This window comes from Aethalodelphis obliquidens, unplaced genomic scaffold, assembly GCF_003676395.1.
Source record: "Aethalodelphis obliquidens isolate GAN/ISIS:26980383/991018 unplaced genomic scaffold, ASM367639v1 scaffold7, whole genome shotgun sequence".
Taxonomy (NCBI): Eukaryota; Metazoa; Chordata; class Mammalia; order Artiodactyla; family Delphinidae; genus Aethalodelphis; species Aethalodelphis obliquidens.
Window position 1 is genome coordinate 55,967,523 of NW_020837951.1, and position 10,737 is coordinate 55,978,259.

General features: G+C 39.3%; 1 protein-coding gene across 1 annotated transcript in view; it reads right to left on the reverse strand.

The window, feature by feature from the left end:
- Window positions 1–10,535, reverse strand: part of RANBP6 (RAN binding protein 6) — an 88,967-nt gene extending 78,432 nt beyond the window's left edge. Inside the window, exon 1 of the mRNA XM_027105845.1 lies at window positions 10,470–10,535. The gene's annotated coding sequence lies outside the window, so the exon portion shown is untranslated. The remainder of the gene's footprint in view (window positions 1–10,469) is intronic.
- Window positions 10,536–10,737: the final 202 nt, after the last annotated feature.

The following is a 10,737-nucleotide window of genomic DNA, read 5'->3' on the forward strand; positions in this document are numbered from 1 at the left end:
CACTCCTTAGTATATATCCCCCAAAACTGAAAGTAGAGACTCAAACACATACTTGCACACCAATGTTCATAGCAGTATTATTCACCATAGCCAAAAGTGGAAACAATCCAAATATCCATCAGTAGATGAAGTGTTAAACAAAATGTGGTATATACATACAATTAAATATTTTTAGCCTTAAATGAAATTCTGACACGTGTGACAACATGGATGAACCTTGAAAACATGCTAAATGAAATGAGACAAATACTGCATGATTTCACTTATATGAGGTACATAGAACAGGCAAATTCATGGAGACAGAGAGTGTAATAGAAGTTACCAGGGTCTGGAGGGAGGGGAAAATAGCAGTTATTGTTTAATGGGTACAAAACTTTTGTTTGGGATGATGAAAAAGTTCTGTAAATGGACAGTGGTGATGGATGCACAACTTTGTGAATGTACTTGTTGCTACCGAATTGTACACTTAAAAGTGGTTAAAATTATGTATATTTTACCACAGTAAAAAATGTTTTAAAAAAGGTAAAAAATTAAAAAGAGTTGGGCTTCCCTGGTGGCACAGTGGTTGAGAGTCCGCCTGCCAATGCAGGGGACACGGGTTCGTGCCCCGGTCCGGGAAGATCCCACACGCCGCGGAGCGGCTGGGCCCGTGAGCCATGGCCGCTGAGCCTGCGCATCCGGAGCCTGTGCTCCACAACGGGAGAGGCCACAACAGCGAGAGGCCCGCGTACAGCAAAAAAAAAAAAAAAAAAAAAATTAAAAAGAGTAAAATAAACATCTTCAAACAAATGAAAACTTCAAGAATTCATCATGCACTGTACTTGAAGCTTTATCTGTACTGTTTTCTTTACATACTAATTCTATAAAGAAGATAAAAATTTCTATTGTACAGATGAGGAGAGAAAGCCTTAAAAGATTGACTTGCCTAAGATCAAAGAGCTAGTAAGTAGGCAAATAGTGATTTAAGCCCATGTTTGCATGTTTCTAAACACATGAACTTTCCACTACATTATTTTTTTTAATTAGGCTGCAAATTCCTAAAGGGATTCCATGATACCTTTACTTTCTCTGATTTTACAATAACCCTCCCTTGACTTCTAATCACCTCCAGTAGCCCATAGTGTTCTTGATTGAAAATGTTAATACAATTTATTATTCTTAACAGAAATTTCAAATACTCAGAAGATTCCAGGTAATATGTACATTATAGACAAAGAATTCACCATTTTATATCAAAAGTTTATTTCTCATTTTAAAGCTTTTTTTCAAAATGTAAATCTATTTTTACCGTAAATAAAATCCATGCTGATTGTTAAAAATGATTTTAAACGTGCAGACAAGTGAATAAAAGTGTGTGCCCTTATAATCTTACTCCCTAGAGATAAGTCCCGAAAGCATCATTTTGAAAATTTGATTATTTCAATTTTGTTTCAACTTTATTTAGTTTTGTGAATTTTTCATAATAATTGAATAATTAATTTTTTTTTGTTTCAGTCCCTCTGATTCGAGTTAGCAAATAATGACTGAAACAAAAATGTTAAAGTTATAACTCAAAGTGTACAAAACTAAGTAATTATAAAAACATTAAGTTTTGTCAGGTTTTAGCCTTTATACTTCTGAGGTTATCGAAGCTTAAAAACTTCACAAAGTCAATATTACAACTTTAACTTATTTTTTTTTATTCTTTTATACTTTGGCCTTGCCACACAGCACATGGGATCTTAGCTCCCCAGCCAGGTATCAAACCCATGTTCCCTGCATTGGAAGTGCAGAGTCTTAACCACTGGGCTTATTTATCTAACTTATCTTCTTAACCACAGCATAGTGTCTTTTGAATGAACATGCCACAATCCAAGGTCTCAGGGGGGTTCACTTTTTCTATCTTTATGAGCCCCCAAATTGCTCCCTTTATTTCTCCTTTAACTGGGGAAAGGGGTTTGGCTAAGCTGGGACATGCGTTTTGGAGATGCGAGGATCTTGGTTGGGCTGGAAAAATAATGAACTACAAGAAGTTCTCCCAAGACATGAGACCCACACACGTTCCTGCTCATGTGAGCATGATGAGAGAATTTCATTCTTCCTTTACCTCTGAATTGGAGGAATTTGCCACAGGAATCTGCCTAGCTCATATACTGCCTATGCTGGAGGGAGGTTGACAGGAGCATGAATGACACTTGTGAGTGGATTCATGGAATCACCCTCCTGGCTGCCCCCACTTTAAAAAGAGGTACAGCAGTCCAGAATGCTTTTGCTAAACTAGGAGTCCACACTCTCTCAGCAGATTCTAAAAGCACAAAAAATTGTTTTAAGAATCTCTCACACCAGACTTAGCTAAGTGAATCCTGCAGTCCACAGGCCCTGATATAACTCAGGAACCACTTGAGTTTTACTTGATCAACAGTTCAGAACTAAATCTGACAAATTGAGCATCAGTAAGGATAATAACTGCAGTGTACTGAAACATATTGAATGTGTTTAGAACTGTGAATTCATAATCATGCAAAAACTAGTTTTAATTGTTCACCTTTGAAAGATGGTAAAGAACTTTATTTTGAAAATTGGTAAATAAAGAGAAAAATCGAGCATTTATCCTGCCTTTACAATACAGACTATGTGAGTGGATAACTAAAGAGCAGATGAGGAAAAGTTTCTCTTGACACGATATTCCAACAAATAAATGAAGAAGGAATGACAGAACTGGAAAACAACATGTTGCATATCTAATGAATTAAGGATGTAAGCATTCAGCATCAATGGCTATTAACAACTCAAAGTAACCATTATGTGCCTCTTGTTGCACAAAGCCATCTGTGAAGCAGTCTCCACTCCAAAAAAAAAATCAAACTTGATTTAGATTGTCCTTTAGATCCAAGTACCAATTATAGGAAATATAGAGGACAGAGATGCACACTTGGATGATAAAGCTAGAAATAAAAGTAAGAAAGCAATTACCATAAAGGTTAGTTAGGAAAGTGGTTATTTTTAGTGGGGACTTAATAGGCTCTCATGGAGAGCTTCTGGGTTGGCTGGCAAGGTTGTATTTCCTTTCATGGGTGGTGGTTAAAGGGTTGTTTGATTCATTAAATGGTACATTTGTTTTTCTTGCAGATGTGTTAAGTGAAAACGTTCCAAACATTTAAAAATCATTAAGTTTGAAGAAGGTTATGGCAGATCAAGCTTTACATTGATATGTACAATAAGGGAGCAGAGCCAAGAATCATTTCCAGGTGGGCAGGGTGGAGAGAGTGGGAACAGGGTAGACAGAAGCACCATATTCCAAGCCTTCTTCTACAAAGCAAACAGCAATTTCAGCACTTACTGGGAAACAGCCAAGATCTCCAGCTGTCAACCTAATAAGGCTGTGGCTTCCATCAAGAATCACATTCCTGCTGTGGAAACAGCTTAGCAGTTTCTCAAAAAATTAAACATAGAATTATCATATGATTTAGCAATTCTAGTGCTAAAGAATTGAAAACAGTTTCTTAAACAAATATATGTATACACTGTTCATAGCACCACTATTCAGTGTAGCTGAAAGGTGGAAACAACCCAAATGTCCATCAATGGATGAATGGATAAACAAATTGTGGTACTGACACACAGTGGAATGTTATTCAGCTATATAAAGGAATGAAGTACTGATACATGTTACAATGCAGGTGTACCTTGAAAGCATTATGCTAAGGGAAAGCAGCCAGACATAAAGGGTCATATACTGTATGATTCCATTTATACGAAATATCCAGAACAGGCAAATCCATAGAGACAGAAAGAAGACTGATGGTGACAGAGGCTGAGGGAACAGGGAATGGGAAGTAGCTCCTTAATGGATATGGGGTTTCCATTTGGAATGATGAAAATGTTTGGGCACTAGATACAGGTGGTGGTTGCACAACAGCACAGATTTACTTAAATGCCACTGAACTATACACTTAAAAATGGTCATGGTGGTAAATTTCAGTTATGTGTATTTTGCCAAAATTTAAAAAAAATTTTAACTTTACTATTTAGTTTTATGTTACATGAACTTCAGTAATAAAAAACAAATAACCACATTGCTTCATTTACTTGATGTCCGCTGCATACTCCTCCTGTGCCAGACACTATGCACATGAAAGAGAAATAACCCCAGGATGCAAGGTGCTCACAGTCTAGTCTGAGGTCAGACAGATGGAGTGCATATGAATCCCAGTGCATAAAAGTGGGTGTGTAAGAAGTAAAACTTGTTTTATTTTTCTCTCATTCAACCTAGTTTTTATTTGAGTCTTTTATTTCACTGAGGTGGCAGAAACACAATTTTATCAGATTTGGAGTTTTCACCTCCTTTTTCCAGAGCTGTATCTAAATTCCTGGCACTTACATAATGCAAAGCTATGGGGGATGGAGTGGGCACAGTCGGGTCTCCAGTCTCTTCCTCCCTGATAGCTGCAGAGGTATCTAGAAACCAAACAGTCTGCTGGACCAGAAACACTGGTGCTGACATAATATGGTGATAACAACAGCTTATCTTTACATAGTGCTTATTATATGCCAGGAGTTATCCAAACACTATGCAAACACTGTTTAATTTAAACAGCAACCCTTCAAGGTAGTACTCTCTTTATCCCTGTTTTATAGATGAGAAAGTCAAAGGACATAGAAGCTACATGATTTGCATAAGGTCACACAGGCTGGTAAATGGCAGAGCTGATATTGGAACCCAGGCTGCAGAGTCTACATGTTTAACAAGTACTTATTACTATCCCTTGCGCCAGTCAGTGTGGCTCCCTCTAGGAGGTCAGCTTGCCCTGCTGCTTCCCTGACATACTTGGAGCCTCAAGAATCTTTCTGTTACCTCTATTTGGCCTCTTGTTCTAGGTGTGCTGTTTGCTGTCCAGATACTCTGCCCTTCAACTCTCATCCACTTCCTTCTCTTTTTCTCCTTCTGTCCCTGAGGAATCCTTTTCTAAGGTCTAGGAGAAAGTCCCTCACTCTATCAATTTTGCTGTTTTCCCTAAACATTTTGTTTCATTTTCATACTTTGAGTTTTTAGAAACCAAATCAAGAAATAGACTCAAATTTTATGTATGGGGGGGTGGGGGGAGGACAGTGTGGGGGTTAGGATGGCAGGAAGAGAAGGGAAGAAGAAAAGCAGAAATATCAAATGGAAAAAGAAGCTACATAAAAATTTTAAAACATTCTTTCAGTGTCTTTTGGTGAAGTTAGTGGATTGACCATCATGTTTATTGTCTTTCCTTCTTAGCACTCCTAATTTTTTTAGGGTGCCCTCAAGGATATTTTGCATGTTCTCAACCAAGCAGTAACAATGCTTTGCTCTCCTCTCTGGGGTCACTGGATCTATACATTGTAGTATGTCTGACTGCCACCTCATCGCTGATGTTAGTGTAGTTTCACTCAAGCTTCCTTTCTGTCATAGCAATGAAAGGAAGCTTGAGCACCATTTTCTAAAGATCTGGGAGGCTGCTATGGTAAACTGGTTACAAAACAGCCTCAGTTTTCCTTCTCTGTACTTAAACTCTTTGCAATTTGACTTTGCAGTCGCTCTCATCAAGAAGTGGAATCTATTTCTTTTTACTCCTTAAATCTGGGCTGGCCTGTGACTTATCTGAGCATCAGAAGTGTCTGTACTGGTTCTAAGCCTAGGCCTCAAAGGCCTTACACACTTCTGCTCTCTCTCTTGCTCCTCTGCTTTCACCATGGGCACATGCTGGAGCTAGCCTGTTGCAGGATGAAACATGTGGAGCAGAGCCATTCTTCCCAGCCAAGGTTATCTTAGACCAGCCAAAGGCCAGTCAACCACCCAACAGCTGAGTCCCAGCTGTGACAGAAGCACTGCCAAGATCAGCAGAACCACTCTGCCGACCCACAGACTTGAAATAAATGGTTGTTATGAGCCAAGAGTGGACGCTCGAATCACTGACCCTAGTTTGAAGATCACTTTATAATAATCTAGTGTTGTCTTTGTTTCCCCACTAGATTGGTACTCTTCAAGAGCCAAGACCATTCATCTGTGTCCCCAGCACCCAGAACAATATCTGAATGTTAAAAGGATTAATGAATCAATGAATTGGGAATGTCAAGATGTTCAAATCTAAGAAAAGGTGTTTATAGGGGAGGGTGTGGATATCAGAGATGGTAGATGTTGGAATTGGCTCACAGAAAAAGAAACTGGGCTTTCTAGGAGGAAGGATGAAACTGGATGTGGTCAGGAATAATCAGCAGGCCTGGCTCGTGAAGTTAGACATAGAATCTATGAAAGACACAGAACTGGTTATTGCTGGTATGACCCAGGTTCCTCTGAGGTTAGGGATAAAAGCTAGAATTTTTTCTCCTGGAAAACTAATTGCTTTTTTTAAAAAATTTGAAAATGGAATTGGCTTTATTCAACAATTCATGAATCAGGCAGCATCCCATGGGCTCTCTGAGGGGTTGTACAAAATGGAACATTTTATAGGAAGAAGGGTGGGGCAAGGGAGCTATTAGCAAAAGAAAATAATTATATTTAGGCCAGGATTTCTTTTAGGGCGGAAGGAAAAGGCAAGGGTTTTACCATGCCAGAAAACTAGTTGCTTTGAAGAGGACTATGAATAGGTTCCTTTGACTTTTCTTTCCTTAGAGTTCTATCTAAGGATGAAGTCCTCCTTATCTTCAAGGAGTCCTGATCTTAAGGCAGGTGAGACCACAGTGCATATTCTCTTCCACGACACAGGAAGAAATCTTGAGGCCCATTGGCACTCTCCCTGGATGTCAGAATAATAAATACGTACTGGTAGTGGCCCCTTGAATAAATGTATTTGTCATATTCCTGGATTTCACAGGACTGTAACTTTTATCATTGTGAAAAAGGTTTGAAGGACTGACAAAGAGTTGCAAATATTTCTTTTACCAATCAAGTAGGCATGGAATAATATCATAATAAAGGTCAGGGTTACCCAAAAGGGTATAGTTGGCCACCTTATACTCATATATGTCTTACATTGCCTGCATTACTCTCATTTTGTCCTAGACCAGTGAGAGCACTATCTTGAATCTGTATCATTCCATGGGTTGGCAACTGCTGGTATAAAAAATGGACAATTGTAACTAGGGAGCAATAACAAATCTTAAGGCTATAGTGGACTATAACAACGAACCATGAAAGAAATATGGCCTGTCTGGAATTACCCTCCTCTAAAACTACATTGCTTCCATAGTAAGGACAGTGACTTCTTTGCTGAAGTACAGCTGTCAGGATATACCTTTAGTACTTTGATAAAGAGCTCTTTGTCAAACCCGAGTTTCCCCAAAATTAACCCTCAGGATGATGAGAGGATTTGAAACCATATTATACAATAAACTAGGACTTCTGTGCTGAGAGAAGACTTGGGCGTATTTGCAGGGTAGAGGGAATAGTGGTTAAAGGGTATAACTTCTGAACTACCTGTCCAGTGAAGAAGCCAATGACTTTCCCAGCAAATTGTGATCTTGCTTCCCTAGCCATGGTAGACCAAAGCTAAACCAATTGATCCACTCCTACAGTTTGGGATTGGGACTGACAAACGCCTAGTAGGTTTTTGGCAGAGTGCCAAGAACTCCTAACTGAAAGAGCTCTTCAAAATCAAGAAGGCTTCTCAGAGAGGAAGCATGTGTGCCTTACCTGAATCAATTCTCTTTTCTCCCCCTTCCACCTCCTAAATAGAGAAACCAAGCAGCCATTTGCCAGGGCTCTTAGAGTAAGAATTAATACATCAGAAAGTTATTTAGATCAGAAAAAACCCTTAAAGAACCTACAAACTCTAAGAAGCTGTAGTACATTGAGATGATTTTAGGTGATTCCACTGATGAATGTTTTTATTTTAGTAGTTATGCTAATTCATTTATCTTCATAAATTTCAGTATTTAAAAAAAAATCTTCTAGGACATCAAACTCATGGTTTGATGAATATTGCTTAGGCCTCATCTATTTACGTAAAAAAAAAGATGGGTTTAAAGAACAATATTACATATATAATATAGATAGTCAGAAAATAAGGAAAAGATCATTATAGTGAGTCACAAAGGAGGCTCGGCCACTTTCAAAGTTTTCAACAAAAGCTGCTGAAATGTTAAAGCTCTTTGATCTCATTAGTAATGCAAATTTGTGGTACAATGACTTGTGATATGTATAATAAACCCAACAGTGAAACCCACTGAGGCATCAATCTTTAAGAAACTGGCTTGGATGATTCAGAGAAGGAATAACTACTTGCTGAGTGGTTGGGGCCTGTCAGACATCTTTTTTTCTTTTTTTTTCGGTACGCGGGCCTCTCACTGTTGTGGCCTCTTCCGTTGCGGAGCACAGGCTCTGGACGCGCAGGCTTAGCGGCCATGGCTCACGGGCCTAGCCGCTCTGCGGCATGTGGGATCTTCCCGGTCCGGGTCACGAACACGTGTCCTCTGCATCGGCAGGCGGACTCTCAACCACTGCGCCACCAGGGAAGCCCCAGACATCATTTTAAATGTTTTACAAGCATTAACTCATGTGATTCCTGCAACAACCTTATGAGGTAGGTAATTATTTTTATGCCCATTTTCCAGATAGGTCAACTGAGGCATGGAAAGATTAGTAAGTTGGCTAATTATCTACCACTAGTAAATCACAGAGAACCTACTTTTTCTTGAACAAGTGTCACACCCCCAGTCTGCTTATTTTGAATTTAAACTAGATTTTGGTTCCTGGGTCCTATAGCTTATTCAATTTTAACCCCCAGTGTTAGCACAATGCCTGGTACTTGGTTAAAAAAAAAAAAGAAAAAAAGAAAAAAAGAAAAGAAAAGAAAAAGAATAAATAAAGGGATAGGTCCAATTATCGTAGTAGTTTGAATGACCCTAAAATTTCTTCCATATTTGCTTATTTTCCATTTAAAACCACAGGCTCTAGGCAACTCAGTCAAAGTACTGAATGAAGTCCCTAATCAAAGGCCTCTTTCCTCTCATAAACTGGGCTGTGGTCAGGGTTAGAACCTGGCAAACTTTCAACTCAGCTGCTTAAGAAACACAATGTAGTTTGAGTTGCCTCTGATGACTTCAAAAGTTCATTTTACCCACTGTTACTCTGTGGTTCTTTCAATTTCACTACCCCATTGCTGCCATAGTTCTCTTGCCCCATCACCCTCCCCCTTCATTAAGAATGCTCCCAAGACCCCCAAAACTTCTTACAAATAGTCAGTTCTTCCACCAAGTGGAAGTGTCTTAGTTACTGTAGTGCTGCCTGGTACAGTTGAGAAAGGACGTAGAAAGGGGAATAGGAAAAGTGATACTTGAGGCCTGTCTTGTGCATGCCAGGTATAGCCTCCATGACTTCAGGGATCAAGGATCTCAGGTTGGGGCTCTGTTCTATAAAGGGAGTGGGGTATTTTCTGTTTTCTAAGTTGTCTACTATCCTTGGCAGTTAGCCCATTAGCACATGGGCTTTTAATCCTTAATATGAACTTTTAATCCTTTCAACAAGTGAGTTTGTTTAATCCTTTTGCACTATGGCATATTTTTTAGGGCAGGAGAAAGCCTTCTTTCCACAATCTCCACCACTCATTCCTCTACCCTGCCTAAACTGTGCATAAATTGTGACCCTTTAGCAGGCAGGTCGTTTCCTGATTTCATAATTTGTGGCTACACTTGGCAATTATTAAATCAGTATATCATTCAGGAACAAATATGAACTTTCATCTCTTTGATAGATAAAGACAAGTCTTTTCATAATGCGCTCAAGAATGCTGGTCATGTTAAGGCTGTGTTAATCTACAGAAGAAAATAGATTTTCATAATTCATCGTATTGTTTCCCACCTCCCACCCTTAGCCGGTAATTACTCACTCATGGGCAGGAATAGAGAGAAAACAGATACATGCCCAGAATCTTCTTATGACTTTACTGGCCTCTCTAAATTCTTTTTTTCACTCATTTATTCATTCAACAGATAGTAATGACTTTCTATGCTGTCTATTTAGCTGGGCCTAGCTGGACCTTGCTGGGCCTAATTCTGAGCTGTAGGTTGGGTCTGTGGGGTTCCAGCCTGTTTTTTCTCATGACAATGGCAGAAGTGCAAAGAAGCAAGCCCAGTTGCACAAATACATTTCTAGTCTCTGCCTGTGTCAAGTCTGCTAACATCTCATTGGCCAAAGCAAGTCATAGAGCCAAGCTCAAAGTCAAAGTACAGGTAAGTATACTCTATCTCTCTAACAGGAAAAGTTGCCTGGCAAAACATTTAGATATATGAAAGAATAAATAATTGGGAACAATTATACAATCAATCACATTGACAAAAGAAATCATGACACAGTTTCAAAAAGCCCCATGATTTCCAAGCAGTATAAAATACCTAAAAAATCAAACCTAGGCAGGTCATATAAAAACTGTGGAATACTAAAACCCAAATGTTTTATTATTATTCAGGTATGTTGAGGCCAACATATCAGGAGACAACTGTCATTGAAAAGATAGTTTGTTACTCACAGCTCCAAAGACGAGGGGCAGGCCAAACATGTAGTCACACAGGGAAGCATCAGGGTCCATCAGGAGGCAGAAGGAGTGAGCGGAAAACATGGGCAAGAATCTTTATTGTGGTTTCTGTGGGAAGGAATGGGCAGGTTAGGACTGGTTAGTTTGAATAATTTCAGTGGGCTCTGGGGTGTAGGGACTGTTTCTACTTGTCTAGTACATGGCCCTGGGGGTAGTGGCTTGGTATTGTGAGAGCCCAATAAAGGAGGTGGTTGGAGTATGG